The sequence below is a fragment of the Oxyura jamaicensis genome, chromosome 3 (assembly GCF_011077185.1).
Source record: "Oxyura jamaicensis isolate SHBP4307 breed ruddy duck chromosome 3, BPBGC_Ojam_1.0, whole genome shotgun sequence".
Lineage (NCBI taxonomy): Eukaryota > Metazoa > Chordata > Aves > Anseriformes > Anatidae > Oxyura > Oxyura jamaicensis.
The window spans coordinates 59,923,944-59,939,528 of NC_048895.1; the positions used below are offsets into that span (position 1 = coordinate 59,923,944).

General features: G+C 37.1%; 1 protein-coding gene and 1 long non-coding RNA gene across 17 annotated transcripts in view; both read right to left on the minus strand.

Annotated features, from left to right (window-relative positions):
* EYA4 (EYA transcriptional coactivator and phosphatase 4) overlaps positions 1–15,585 on the minus strand; it is a 155,250-nt gene that overhangs the window by 96,241 nt on the left and 43,424 nt on the right. The window lies entirely within an intron of this gene.
* On the minus strand, positions 9,783–10,742 carry LOC118164147. Its single transcript, XR_004749357.1, has 2 exons — positions 9,885–10,742; positions 9,783–9,815 (listed from the first exon to the last, which is right to left on the minus strand). It is a non-coding gene; the product is annotated as an uncharacterized LOC118164147 (long non-coding RNA).

A 15,585-nucleotide genomic window follows, 5' to 3' on the forward strand; every position in this document is an offset into this window, starting at 1 on the left:
TCAAGGGAATATTAGGAAATACTAAGAAATCTTTGAAATATCTTGAGGTGCAGAGCAGAGAGAGGAAATATGCAAGCTAGTAACTAAAATACCAAACTGAAGTAAAGCACAGTTACTTCACTACAAGAAAACTTCTATCATATATTCAGAGTGCATGGCATTACTGGCTGCCAAAGCCATGTATGCAAGATTCATGCCGATTTGGCCCAAAAGTATCGCATCTGGACAGAGGCAGGGCCCAAGCAAATAGTACCCTGTTACTAAATATAGCTCTAGTTCTGCTTTCTGTCCCTGCTGTGAGCGTCCAAGAGCTGCATTAAAAGCACTGAAGAGTAAAAGGCAGTTTCAAACCGATATTTTAAAAAAATAAATGAATGCCTGACTGTGCCTGCACAGAAGGATTGGGTAAAAAGAAAGGGAGTTACAACAGAAGTCCTTTTTACACAAATATCTGCATGAGAGGGGAGCAGAGACAAATTGGCAGCAGAAGGAAATTATTATTATTTTTTTTTTTTTCCCAGCAACTGCTGCACTCCAGATCTGGCTGATAGCTCAGGATATCAACCATGGTATCTCTACCTTCTGTCTCTATTACGAATTAAGTTACCAGATGAGATCTTTGGGTTGTAGAGTATACAATGAAATATTTTTGGAAGTGGGCATAACTGATTATTTTAAAAGTAGATACAGTCTCCCCATTGTACAGTGTAGTTATGGAATAACCTGACATTACAAGGAATTCAGTCTTACCTTTATTCTCCATTGATTTTTTTTTTTTTTTTCCTGTGAGAAATATACATATTTATATCTGGATAAATCAAAACTAATTAATATTTGTGGATGATCTTATTTTTCATGAAATAATCTGAGTCATACAAAACTCAAATTTTAGCCTCCATGTTCTCTAGTGGCAATGAATTATAAACCTTTATTATGTGTTGGTAGGAAAATATTTCTTTTATTAGTTTGAAAAATATTTCATTTTCTTTCAATACTCCCTCAATTGCAGGACTTGACTTACAGTCCCTGTCCTATTCATTATTGAGTATGCATTTCTGCACTCACCTGTCAACTATATGAGCCTCAGTCCATAAAGAAGGGTTGGGTTTTTGACTATCTTTATTAATTTCCATTTCTCATATCAGAATTCCATAATTCTTCCAAATCCACAGCAGGTTGACGAACAGAATTTAATATAGAGGGCAGATTTCCCTCCCTCCCTCTGTGTAGTAGCACAGAAATACTGGAAGAGTCTCAACACCAGACATAGGGTAACCTTAACATTTTGTGTGAAGCCCCTTTAGGGCTACACAACTCTACAACACAACTCTACTCCTCCTACTTTTTCTGAATAGTTAACAAAGATTAACAGCCCAATTCAGGAACTTGTTCATTCCAGAGACTCTTTCATCAGGAGATGCTGCAGATCAAGACCCATTTCACTGTTTCAGAGGCCACATCTCTTCACTGGCTCACTTCTCAAAGGGGAAGTAGGTGGGATAAACCTGAACTTGGGTTCCCTAAATATCTGTGTAAATTTAGATGCCTGAAGCAATGGTGCAAACTCTTTTATTATTGTATTTAAACAGATGATCAATTTTGTAAGTTTAACCCAAGATTTTTCTACAGTTAAGAAACCTAACACTTGACCCTTGAAGCTGACACTTTATTTCTTAGTTAAACAAAATCTAAACTTTTGGTTTCTATAATAAGATTTACCATATAGACAAAAAGGGAGTGACAACCACAGATTGCTAGGTTAGTTTTGCAGTCTCAGAGGGACACATTGTTTCAGAGTTGCTTATTGGGAAAGGAACACAAATAGGAGCTGGAAGTGCACCAAGTTTTAGAATAAATGAAGTAGATCAAAGATGAATTCTGGGGATGCAAGTAGTTTGAAACAGCTATTATCTCAATGAAATACAGAAAATCATATATAAAAGAGAGATGTTGGAATGTTTCAGAAGAAGATATGAATGAACAATTAAACCTTGAGAATTAGGAAAACACTAATTAATGTCTTTCATTTGACACTGTGTGACAAGAGCTTTCCACTGCATAAAAAAAGAAAGAAAAAAAAAAAAGTATTGTTTTTCCTAATTATTTATCATAACCTCATCAGTTTACCAGCACAGAAAAAGAAGAAGCCACGGGCCCTTGAAGATGGGAGATGGAGTTTTTCACACCTCTATTTTTACAATAAAATAGTACACATTCTTAGATTTCAGGGTGTTCAAGAAATCAGCTGAGTTCTGCAAAATTACATTAAACATAAGCCATTTTCTGAGGGTTAGAAAGCAGATTCATATATATCTATTTCAGCTCAAAGGAAACTAAAACTGAGAATGAATATAAAGAGGATCCATGCAAATAGTAAAAAGGGAGAAAATTACTAGTAAAAAATGTTATATTATGCAAGATTCTTAGAAGTTACCCATGAATTTGAGAAAAAAATAGCACTGAAGAGGGTGACTGGAAAAAAAAAAAAAAAAAAAAAAGATTTTGATAGGATACAGTTAAAATTCACCAGCCTTGAGAATAAATCAGGATAATCATTACAATATAAAACTGGCTAACAAGAAGCATCTTTCAGATTTTGTCTCAATGTCTAGGTTATACAAGGTTTGAAAGTTGTGCAGTTATGAAGAGCTGACTCTTGTGATTTAGTGCACCTCCACCTTCAGGAAGTTGGTTCAAAAGCCTATCAGATTAAAACTGAAAAGTCTGCTGAGGAGGAAAGGAGGCCTGATCACTCGTGAAAACTGTCCAAAGCTGTGATGAATATGGCTTTCTGCAAGATTGTCTTGCTAAAGAGAGGCCCACTTTCTTTAAAAGTGCTATTACAGTATCTTTAAAGACTCACAGAAATAATTAAATGTACCAAAACATTCCAGAAAACTTGTATCCATCATATGAAAAACTGTCAGAGAAGCAACATATTAAATGATATATATAGTTTAATAGTAAAATAATAATAATAATAATTAAAAATTGGGTTTGCTTTGTGTATCAAAACTTAAAATAAATAAATAAATAAAATTAAAAACAAACACACTTAAATCAAGGCATAATTTTAAAATATTTTTAAAGTAGTACCTGTAATTTTGTCAGTAGACTGACAATAAAACACTGAAATTATTGAGTTAACAGGATTATTTTTAAATTGTGTTATTGAGTCTTTATTGAACATAAATGAGAATATTTTAATCTCAGACAAAAATAGAAAGAAAAACTTTTAAGTATAACACAAGATTAAAAAGTTAAACTAAAGAATTATATTATTCAATTGCCTTGTTTTACAATATACAATGGAGAAAATGTTGGCAATTGTTTTTCTCAGATAAGCGTTTTATTTTCACTTGCACAGAAATGAGTTTTCCCAGACATTGTTTCAGTTTTCTTTCAAGAGAAATTAAGTTTTTATAACTCTAACATAAAGGAACTCAATTAAGAATGGAAAAAGCAGGAAATTTACACTTTTCCAAATCATAAATAACAAATCAAGTAAGAGAAGCTGAGCTCTACCAGTTACTTTTTGAAGTTTTTTGGTACAGAGAACATGAACGGTGTCCAAGCAGGAAGAAACTTAATTCTCAATTCAAACTCTCTCTCTCTCTCTCTTTTTTTTTTTTTTTCCTCCAGAAATCAGTAGTTTCATTTGTAACATATTTCTGTAAAGAAAAAGAATCCTTCTGTATACCTTTCCATACCTTAATGTATCCATGTGGTACTGAAAATCTGTCCAAATATGATGAGTTGTTCACTTTGTAATTGTTATTAATAATTCTCTTGTATAATAAATCCTTTAGTTGTGCATTAAAATATTTGTTATGTATTCAAATTACTTAAGGCAGTTTTATTTCAATTAAATAAATGTTTTTTTGTTGTTGTTGTTTTGTTTTGTTTTCTGAAGTTGGGTGGAATTCTGATTTGCATTCAAACTGCAGGTTGATCTGAATAATGAGTTTAACTTTAAATTTTTATCAAGTAAAAATGAAGTTTCCTTAGATCTAACAAAATATGAACTGAGATTCAGAAGCTGCTGAAGTCCTTAAAATTACTTTAAAAGACAATTATTTCCCCAAATACTCACTTTTCAGATGTCATTCAAGACAAATCCATGTTTAATGATTAAACTGTCAATGACAATGAAGGTTTCTAGAGAAAAACAATTTCAAAATGCTAATAAACACAAACAAAAACAAACAAAAACAGAAAATAAAAACTTTATTTTTATGGGTAGTTTAAATCATGGTTAAAAATGGTGATTAAAATCACATGGACTTAAACCAGGCAACTCTAGAACGTAGAAAGGCTAGGGTTAATTCTAAGAAATTCATAGGCAGTCATGGGCCAGACCCAGCATACTCTGAACTGTCTAGGACACATTTCTCTGTTAGCTTGATCTTTAGACTCTTGGGCTGTCAAAACAGGACTTAAGAGCAAAGTGAGTGAGTCTAGAATTGTAAAACAGGGAATTTTTTATCCATATTCATTCACAAAATTTCAATTACATCCCTGTATGCATTATCTCTTAATTTGAATTATTTAAATATGTTTTAGCTTATAATGACATTGTTAATGACTGAACAGTCAGGAGAGAGGCTAAACAGGAAACACAGCTAAAAGGAGCACTCATTAATAAGTTATTTACCCACTGTTATAGTAACTAACACCTTCTTCTGGCTCTTTGGTATGTAAATTAAATGACTGAAACCAATTTACATTCATATGTATACATCAGAAAGCGAGTGGATATCTAGATTGGCTGAACTTACAAATTCCAATTTCTTGGCAAGTTAGATATCTCATCTTAGATCTCCTTATCCATTTATACATTAGGAAATGTGGATAAACCAATTATAGAATAGACACAGACCTAATCAGATCAAAAGCAGATCAGTATGCAAGGGTGATAAGACTAATGAAAACATCGTTTCAAATGGGATACTTTAAACTCAGTGGGAACCAACTAGGACTTTGGAACCTGGAACAAAGTATAAAGAAACAAGTCCAAATGCACAGGGTTTATGTCCACTTACAAATAGTAGGGAGCAGACATTTCTCAGAAGCCAAGAAAAGGCTAAGTTAATGGCTTGGGGGTAGTTTTGACTTTGAGCCAATGCAATTAGGGTTCTGCAAATGATTATGGCTGTCCTGCCCAGAAGACTACCAGAATGTTCTACAGAGCTGTGCTCTTCCAAGTAGATCATGTCCAACTGGCCAAGGTTTAATTTTGCAGTTTAACAATGATATTAAACATTTGTCCACATCTCAACATATGCTTGTAGAAGGAATGGGATGTTATGTTAAATATATAAAGACTAGCCATTATTACCCTTCAATCTCTCATCTGTTGAAAGCATCTGGGAGAAGCTGAAAAGAACATGAAAATAAATCTACAGGTCAGTGAAATATTTCTCATTGAAAAATTCTCATTGAAAGATAGAAATGAGTTGGATCAGTAGACAACTTTGCAAACTCACAGGTGTGTTTGCACACCCACCCTCAAAAACAGATTTTCTAACATCTGCCAGGCCGCCATGGCAGAAGTGAATTTTCTCTCTTCTGACTGGTTAGTAATATTTTTACTTGTAGCTGTTGAACAAAATATTCTGCATAAGCTTTAAATAATGAATCATTTGAATACATCCAAGTGTGTCTGTGTGTGTGAGAAATAGTGACTCTTCTTTGAATGTTTCCAGCCTGCGTTATAATACTCAACTCATTCCAAAGCCTACAGCAGTAACTTGGAAGACTCCTCTATGCATCAGTGCACTTTGGATCAGCTCCTGGAGAACAAGTCCAAATTTAAGTTTGATTGCAATGTAGCGATATATGTAGGAATCCAACTAACGCAGGTCAGTAAACCTGACTGCTAATACACAGTGGAACATTTTGCTCTGCCACAGATTGTCCGGCATTTTAACAGAACACAGTGACAACAAGGGCTGACTGGCCAGCACCAGGGAATTTACAACACTGAGCTCAGTTGCTCAAAACCAACTGACACATGTCCCTCTAGTAAGGCATGAGGTATTCAGTTTGGAGGTACATGCAGATCCCAAATGAATACAATCTGTGTTAGCACTGGGGGTCACGTCACATTCCCGGAATTGAGGTAGGGACATGCAAATAACTTTGGATAAAATCATCTCACTCCAGTCAGGCTTATCAGGTCAGCACAGGCTACCCTTGTTTGTACACAAGGCAGAAGCAAAGCTGAGGGGAATCTGTTGGGTGAGGCTGGGGAAAGGAACCAGGTCCTGGGAAATTTTTAATCACAGAATCACAGAATAGTCTAGATTGGAAGAGACCTCCAAGATCACCGAGTCCAACCTCTGACCTAACGCTAACAAATCTTCCACTATACCATATCCCCAAGCTCTACATCTAAACTTCTTTTAAAGACCTCCAGGGATGGTGACTCAACCACTTCCCCGGGCAGCCTATTCCAGTGACTAACAACCCGTTCAGTAAAGAAGTTCTTCCTAATATTCAACCTAAACCTCCCCTGGCACAACTTTAGCCCATTCCCTCTCATCCTGTCACCAGGCACGTGGGAGAATAGACCAACCCCCACCTCGCTACAGCCTCCTTCCAGGTACCTGTAGGGTGCAATAAGGTCACCCCTGAGCCTCCTCTTCTCCAGGCTAAACAGTCCCAGCTCCCTCATCCGCTCCTCGTAAGACTTGTTCTCCAGACCCTTCACCAGCTTCGTTGCCCTTCTCTGGACTTGCTCGAGCACCTCCATGTCCTTCTTGTAGCGAGGGGCCCAAAACTGAACGCAGTACTCAAGGTGCGGCCTCACCAGAGCTGAGTACAGGGGGACAATCACTTCCCTGGACCTGCTGGCCACGCTGTTTCTTATGCAAGCCAGGATGCTGCTGGCCTTTTTGGCTGCCTGAGCACACTGTTGGCTCATATTCAGCCGACTGTCAACCAATACTCCCAGGTCCTTCTCTGCCAGGCAGCTTTCTAACCACACATCTCCCAGCCTGTAGCGCTGTTTGGGGTTGTTGGGGTTTGGGGTTGTTGGTGCAGGACCAGGCACTTGGCCTTGTTGAACTTCATACTGTTGGCCTCGGCCCATCGGTCCAGCCTATCCAGATCCTCCTGCAGAGCCTTCCTACCCTCGAGCAGATCAACACATGCACCTAACTTGGTGTCGTCTGCAAACTTACTGAGGGTGCACTCAATCTCCTCATCTAGATCATCGATAAAGATGTTAAAGAGGACTGGCCCCAGTACCAAGCCCTGGGGGACTCCACTAGTGACCGGCCTCCAACCGGATTTGACTCCATTCACCACAACTCTCTGGGCCCGGCCATCCAGCCAGCTCTTAACCCAGCGAAGTGTGCGCCAGTCCAAGCCATGAGCAGCCAGTTTCCTGAGGAGAATGCTGTGGGGAATGGTGTCAAATGCCTTACTGAAGTCAAGGTAGACCACGTCCACAGCCTTTCCCTCATCCACTAAGTGTGTCACCTTGTCATAGAAGGAGATCAGGTTCATCAAGCAGGACCTGCCCTTCATAAACCCATGTTGACTAGGCCTGATCGCCTGCTTGCCCTGCAAGTGCCGCATGATGACACCCAAGATAATCTACTCCATCAGCTTCCCTGGCACTGATGTTAAACTAACAGGCCTATAGTTCCCCGGGTCTACCCTCTGGTCCTTCTTGTAGATGGGCGTCACGTTTGCTAGCCGCCAGTTGAGTGGGACCTCCCCCGATAGCCAGGACTGCCGAAAAATGATGGAAAGTGGCTTGGCCAGCTCCTCCGCCAGTTCCCTCAGTACCCTCGGGTGGATCCCATCCGGCCCCATTGACTTGTGTACATCCAAATGCTGTAGCAGGTTGCCAACCATTTCCTCGTGGATTGTGGGGGCCACATTCTGCTCCCCATTCCCTTCCACCAGCTCAGGGTACTGGGTGTCCAGAGAACAACTGGTTAATCAAGACTGTTACAGAAGGACTGAAAACTAAGGGGAATTTCATTGCTTAGTAGCATGGGAGAAATGTATACCAGAAAGTAGGACAAGCTCTGCAAGTATGTCCTGTGATGTGCTTGGGAGATCACACTGTGCTCAACACGCTTCTCAGATATGATCTCAGTTAATTTTTATTTTATTATTTTTTTTTTTTTTTTACTGTCGGCAACTCATCTTCATTTTCTAACCCAACCTGTTTGTTACAAGCAACGTAATGACCTTATAAGGTCCAACCACTGTAATTTTGTTTTCCATATCTTTTATTTATACCTCCAGTGCCAATGGTTCCCCTTCAGCACCTAAAGGCCACAAAGTACTGTCATGCCTCTTCACCAGCACATCCAGGCTGAGCTGAGAAGAGATATTCTTCTGAAAATGACCTTGAATCTAACCCAAAACAGCTACAGAAGAAGGAATTTCCTCAAATTGGAGAGGAGTCTGTTCACTTCCTTACTCATTCTCACATTTAATGAGGCTCAAGCATGGGCTGTGCCATCAGGTGAGCAGGCTAATGGTAGCCCACAAAAATTGCATTCAAGAACTTGTGGAAGGTCATTACTGATATTACTCACTATCAACAGCTCTTGTTCTAACTTTGATTTTATTATTCTTTCTGAAGTAAAATGATTTTTCAACTTGAAAACAAAGACAAAAAAGGAAAAGCAAATACTCATGGAATTACGGAGTTAAAAAAATAAAAAAAAATAAAAAAGGAATTAATATGACAGGTAACATGCACAGCCCGGGATGCCAAAGAAATAATCATTTTGTGAGTAGTGAATAATCACCTTCAGCTCTATGGAGCTAGTCTGCATTTGGCAAGTCAGAGCACAGTGGTGTTCTGCTCACTGATGGAGATAAAGGCAGAAGGGTTCACTCCACATGTAAGATGATCGTGACAAGGCTCAGAGTGTTTGTGGCTGGTACCCACAAGGATCATTTCTCACATGCCAGCCACGCTTCCCAGATAGACTTATATTATAGCCAAGTCACAAAAGTCTCTATTAACAGCATTCATAATATAAATTACACTAACGTAATACACATGAAAATGGACATTACAGCAGAATAAGGGAAAACCTGCACGTGTACAAGCACATATATGCATATAAATACAGGTGTGATAGCACAGATGAGCCAAAGAATGGCACACTTTAAGCAGTCTTAATAAATTTAAACCTACAGTACTGATCTATAAAGTATGTTTCCAAAAATTAACTTCACTGTTGTTAGATATGAAAACAAAAGTAGATATTAACTTCTGGAATAGTGAAGGTCACTGGTTATATAATGACTGAATCAAATTAAATATTTAAACATTAACACTTACTCCTAGTATAGGGATGAAAATTCTGCTTAAGCTTAAAGCTTAAACAGAAACTAAACTCAACACAACAGAAATAGTGACAGTGCAAAAACCAAAACAAAAAAAACAAAAACAAACAAACCACCATAACTTCACAAAAAGCACTGCTCTTCTAAAGTAGGTCCTTTCTCAGAAACAGAGCAGACACAGCTTCCATTTATTATTTATGGTGCCTTGTGCCCATGTCAGTTCCTTATTAATAATTAAAATTAATCTCATTAAGGCAGATTTCATTACAGGATAATTTAATTAAATGATGAATTGGCTCCCAGATGTCACCATTTGTTCCATCTTTTAAAAGATGCTGCTGATGACACAGATTTACAAGGTTTTAGTCCTAACTTGAGAAGCTGTATTATTGAACTTTCTCCTTTTTTTTTTTTTTTTTTTTTTTTTTTTTATTTTTTTACCCTCTCTTCCCAAGTAGTCTTCCCAAGTAGGGCACGCAACCTGAAGCAGTCTTAATAAATTTAAACCTACAGTACTTATCTATAAAGTATGAAAGTATGTTTCCAAAAATTAACTTCACATTCAGATAAGGTGAGATAGAGACATTTCCAAGTATAATGAAGAGGTTATATGTGTGTTGATGTGTGACATAAAGAAGAATGAGGTCAGCTTTGAATCTGGTAAAAGGAACTCTAGTACTTGTGAAGACTTAACATAAGAGTATTTTAAGTGGCTTCTTCTCTGAATCATGAAGCAGCAGAGACAACCACAAAATATTTCAGACTGGTATACAGAAAATTAATTTGAATTTCCAAATTCAGTGTCTAAAAGAACACGCCACTGAGAGAGAGCTAATAAGGTTGTTTTGTAAGAAATAGAATAAACATAACAACCAGCAGATAGGAAGCCAAGTAGTGGCATAAAAATTCTGTGACAAAAGGGTTCAGAACAGTAGAAAGATGTTTTCTCTAATATTTCTCCAGTGTGCTATATCTCATAATGACAGATTACGTTCCACAAAGCCTCACAGAACTTTTTAAAAGACTTCAGTGTAAAGGAAAATGAAAAAAAGTATGAAAGTGAATTATAAGAGTATTCCATGTGAATGGGCACGTTTGTGGGCCAATGGTGTTATTTTTAGGCAAGTATATTTGCCTGCTCTTGAACTGCTGTATACTACAGTTTTCACAAACACAGTTTAACAAAAGCACAACATACGCTGAATTTCATGATCACCAAACAATACTTGAATGTATCAGGCAGTGAGAACAATACATACCCAAAGTCTCCACTTCAAGCAGTATTCTGTTCACACCATAGATTGCTCCCAATAAAAATGCAAGTTCTCCTTCAGCATTGAAAAGTTTTATACAGATACTTTTGATTAAAATCATACAAAACTGACCAGAATGCTTTGCATATTGAAGCTGCACTTCCATCAGGTGGCCCTTACCCATTCAAACCTTCTGAACTCTGCCACAGGACGGTTAACAGAGCCCTATGCAGAACGTCATTGCTTCTGTTTCTGTTTGGCAGCAAGTGAGGTTACAGATTGCATAGCACTCACTTGTGAATGATAAATCTGGTGGTCGTTTTGATCACCAGGTAATCTTACTGAACAACTAACATTGCTACTAAAGCTGTAAGTAATTAAGTAAGAAGGGCTAAATCTAAAAGAACAAGTCTAGGTATTTAGAACTAAGGAGAAACGTGAACCCTAATTTAATTTTTGGGCTCACGGGGGGGAAAAGGCAGTGCCAAAAAAGTCAGTATGCTGTAATATCCTTCCCCAGGAGAAACACTGAGCAGGTTGACAGGCTTGATTGTTGAACTGCTATTTACCAGTTAGATCAGTGATCCACCTTGCTGTGGTGTTGGATTCTCAAGTAGGAGCCACTTGGCCCAGTTTGCAAGACCAGACCTTTTTTTGGGAGGGTGTTCTCCAATATCAGATTAAAAGGATGGCCTGCAATAGATGCAACAAGAAATGCTCATTCCCAGACCCAGGGGGAATGCAAAAACAAACAAAACAAAACAACAAACATTCAGACACACATACAGACATGCACCTCCTTCATCACTCCCCAAATGCCTTAGACCCATACACCCCATAAAGTCATACAAGATCTTGCTGGTAGAAACTTAGTGCTGAGGACAATATGCAAAAGTGATAGAGGTAGCTAGAGTGGGCCTGGAGCACATGTCAACAACTAACATAGCGCTCAAAACATCCACTCGTTAGCTGTGTTGTTGCTCTGCTTCTGCACAAAACCAGAAGAGTTCCATATGGAAAGACTGACAGCTCTCATCTCTTGTTTTATCTCTATTATCCATTTTTTAAGCTCTAATGACCTAGAAACTATCTGTCTCAAAGTTACTATTCTCCTAAATTTAGCTATGGAGAATGCCATGGAATCAGCAACATCTGGCTATACACAAGATGATGCTGATTGCCATTATTATCCTCAAATACTTGTCTGGAAGAGATGGAGCCCTCCTTTTGCATCACAGCCTAAGCTCTAGGGTTAACTGCAATACTAAAGATGGACATCCACATTTTTCTTACAGACAGAGGCACAAAAGCAGGTTATTTTTAAGGGTCAATCTGTCTCACTGAAAAACATTGACTAAAGTGAGTCAGACTAAAAACAGTGTCTAAAGTGAGTCAAACTAATGGCCCTAAAATCTCTACCCTGACTCTAAAGGGAGGGGCAGAGTGACTATCTAAGAAGCCAACAACTTTACTGTAGATATCTAAAATTAGGTGAGATGAACAGCACTCACCTAATGGTCAGTTTCAAAGCAACAAAAATATGAGATTTTGCTCTCCTTCTTGCAGTGGTTTGTCTTTATAGCTTAATTTTATCTTTGTATTCAGTTCCTTGCAATGTGACAGCTAGGCTTAAATAATACAGGTATTTGGAAACTTAATTATTCCATTAAATAAAAAGTGTACTTTCCCTCATGCATATTCTCATTGCTCACTTCTTTAATACTGTTTTCTTTCCATTTCTGTCTGCATTTAAGGTATATAATCTTCAAAATATGTATCTTTGAAAATAGCTTTTCACTATTTTGTCTGCCAAATTTCAAAAACTGCTTCTAATTTTTGGCATATAGAATAACTTTCTACTCATGAGTGGAAAGTTGCACTTAAAACCATCAATACCAGACATTAGTTGGGACCAAGAGTTGACATCCACTCCTGTAAGAATATTGGAATGGTGCACATTTGGTATTTTTGCAAATATAAATGATTCTGTTTTGATACTTGTATTTTAATATTGAAAGTGACAATTTTCCTGTGCATTTTAGGAGACTATATACATATATACACAAACACCTACCTTTTTCTGTATATCTGTTCTAACACTGTTTTAGCATCTGCAAAATTATTATGTCAGTCTTTTAACACCGTATGTCTAGCCTCTCATCAACAAAATATTGTCTGAAATGTGAAAGATAAAAAGCCCTTGTCACTTGTCAGTTTCATGGTTCCACTGCATGTTGTAACAACTTCTCTTCATAGACCTATATCTTAATTACCCTGAAGCACTGTTTTCATTTACATTAGTTAAGTAATGTCATAGCTCATCATCAAAAGAAGCTATGCCGCAATGTGTTTAGGACTGCCATCATTTAGATATGGGCCACATACACTCTAAGAGATGATTCGACTGTTACCCTATTTCCATGCATACAAGCTATGTGCTATCACAAAACTGACTTAGCAGCAGTGCTGTTTATAAACATATACGGGAAGAAACTTAAGATGTCCCAGACATCCCCACCTGCCTCTGATTCCTCCTCTCCACCAGAAGGCTGGAAGAGATCAAGGAAAAGACATCTTCAACAGCTGCTTTCCTCTGCTTCCACATCTGTGTGGATTAGCTGTAGAGTTATAGTCAAAGAGCAAACTATTTTATAACCTTAAAAGAGATTTGGGCTATGTTGGTAAAAATGTCATGCTGTAATTCAAACTTTGAATATCATATAGAAGCTACATTTATATTCTTTCATTGCTTTTCTATCTTGATCAGTGACTTTGGGGAAAACTGCAGGCTCCAAATGACATACTGAAAACTCATATGTTACTTTAATGCTCTTAGGGAAATTTTCCAAAAGGCAAGCCTTTAGACTTAAAATCCATCCTCTGAATAGCTATGGTCTTTGTAAGCACTCAGCTTTTGAGCGACATAACTGTACCTTACCACCAAAATTTGAACTTATCTGCTGAAAAAACTAACCCAAAAATGACAAAAATTCAGATATGTTCTCATTTGCTGGAGCTCTATGGCTGTATTCCTCTTAAAGATTTGTAGGGGGCTTGGGGGTGAGACCTCTTTATTGTTCTTCTGTTTTTTATATTTTTATTGACAATTTTATTAGTAGTTTTATAGCAACAACATAACATCATTTTGGGGGGTTCCCTACACTTTTATCTGCTGGTTCAAGCTGATGCTTAGTGACTCTTGTTCCCTCTCTCTCTACCTTTTCACTAATCACTCTTGGCTGGGCTCAGCATGATTCTAACCTGTTAACTAGCATGGACACCACTTGTGTACTCTCACTTTTTACCGTGGCTTGTTTGAAGGCATGCCCAGTTTTACTCTAAGGTAACTTTTCACTAAAAAATACAGTTCCAAGGGGAAAAAAAATAAAAAATAAAAAAACTGATGTTCTTGGTTGACACCAAACCTAGACAGAAAATCTCTTATCAAGTGCTTGAAAATAAAGATGATAGGAAAATATAAAATGTACAGATAAGTGATTTGTACATCTTGTTGCCTTTAACATAATTTTCTAGTAAGCAGAGGAAATGCTTTCTTCTCTTTCCTAAAGAAACCTTCAGCAAAGTTCTTATGTATCTCACAAACCACACACCCTGTGGCATCTCTCAGTCATAGCAGGCTAAAGAAATAGCAGTGTTTTCTATAGTTGGGTGCTTAGTGCTAGGTCTTCCTGTTTTACAGAGATTTAATACCATTGCTTTACACTAAGCTGAGAAGATATAACAAGGCATTATCATGGTATTTTATAAATCATAAACTTGTGAAGTTATCTTAAACACAATGGTGCTTATCTTCCAATTTAACTGCCCTACAGAGAGGGGAAAATGCATTAATCCTATTGATTTCAAACTACTTATAGCAGTGATGTTTTTTGCCTACTATCTCTAGAACTGCTGGTAGCTCAAGAGCTGCAATTACTAATTTAATCAATGCTTCTATTATTTTAGATCAAAACAGATGAACACCATTAATGTAACCATGTATCAGAAATTACATTCTGGTCACTAATGTGGACAATGGCTGAAGTTTTTTTCTCCCAAATGTACCTCTCTCACTTTTGGTTACATACTTGTGTTTTTCTGATGGAAAAACTTTTCCTCTACAAAGAATTGAGTACAACTGACAATATGCAGAAAATATGCAAAGACACTGGGAGAAGATCTAGAGAGTCCACAGGCACCTTGTCTTCAATATGATAATTACAATTACTGCTATCTCCTGCACAGAAACCAATTTATACTAATAATAGGAGGGAAAATAATAATAACAAAAAAAATGAAAAGCCACATCTTTGTAGTTAGATACCATGCTGATATGTCACACCTGAGTGGTTCATGGGACAAGTCAGAAGAGTGCAGCAGTATCTGATGCTTCCTACTTCAGGTTACTTTAGCTGAATACCTTTGCTTTATTACTCATTCCCTGCCCTTGTCACCTTTAGGGCAAGGGAACAATGCTCACTGGTGACATAAAACTACTCTCTAACAGAAATGAAATATACAGTAGATTTTTACCCACGAACTAAAAAGCACAGGGGTAGAAGAAGAGAAGACTGGAAAGAATGGAGTGGGAATGGCAAATATTTGTTTCTGTAATTTTGTCCTGGGCTCTCAACCCTTCTTCTATTTAGAAAAAATAGATTATTTCACCCATGTTAGGAGTTTTCTTTCTAATAAGGGCATTGATTATAATTGCTTCTAACTGGTTTCCTGGAACTAATTTTACCTTAAACAGTATACATATATGGTGAGAACACCACCAAAAACAGGATGGCTTCTTACTGATCAAGCTTTGAATGACAGTCTTGAAGTTTATCAACACATCAAATAAGTGATATTCACTTATTTAAATTATATCCTTATAGATTATATTTATTCTATATAAATATATATATATATATATATATATATTATATATTATATATAGGTATCTATATATTATATATAGATATCTATATATAATATATAGGTTATATAATTATATTTAAGA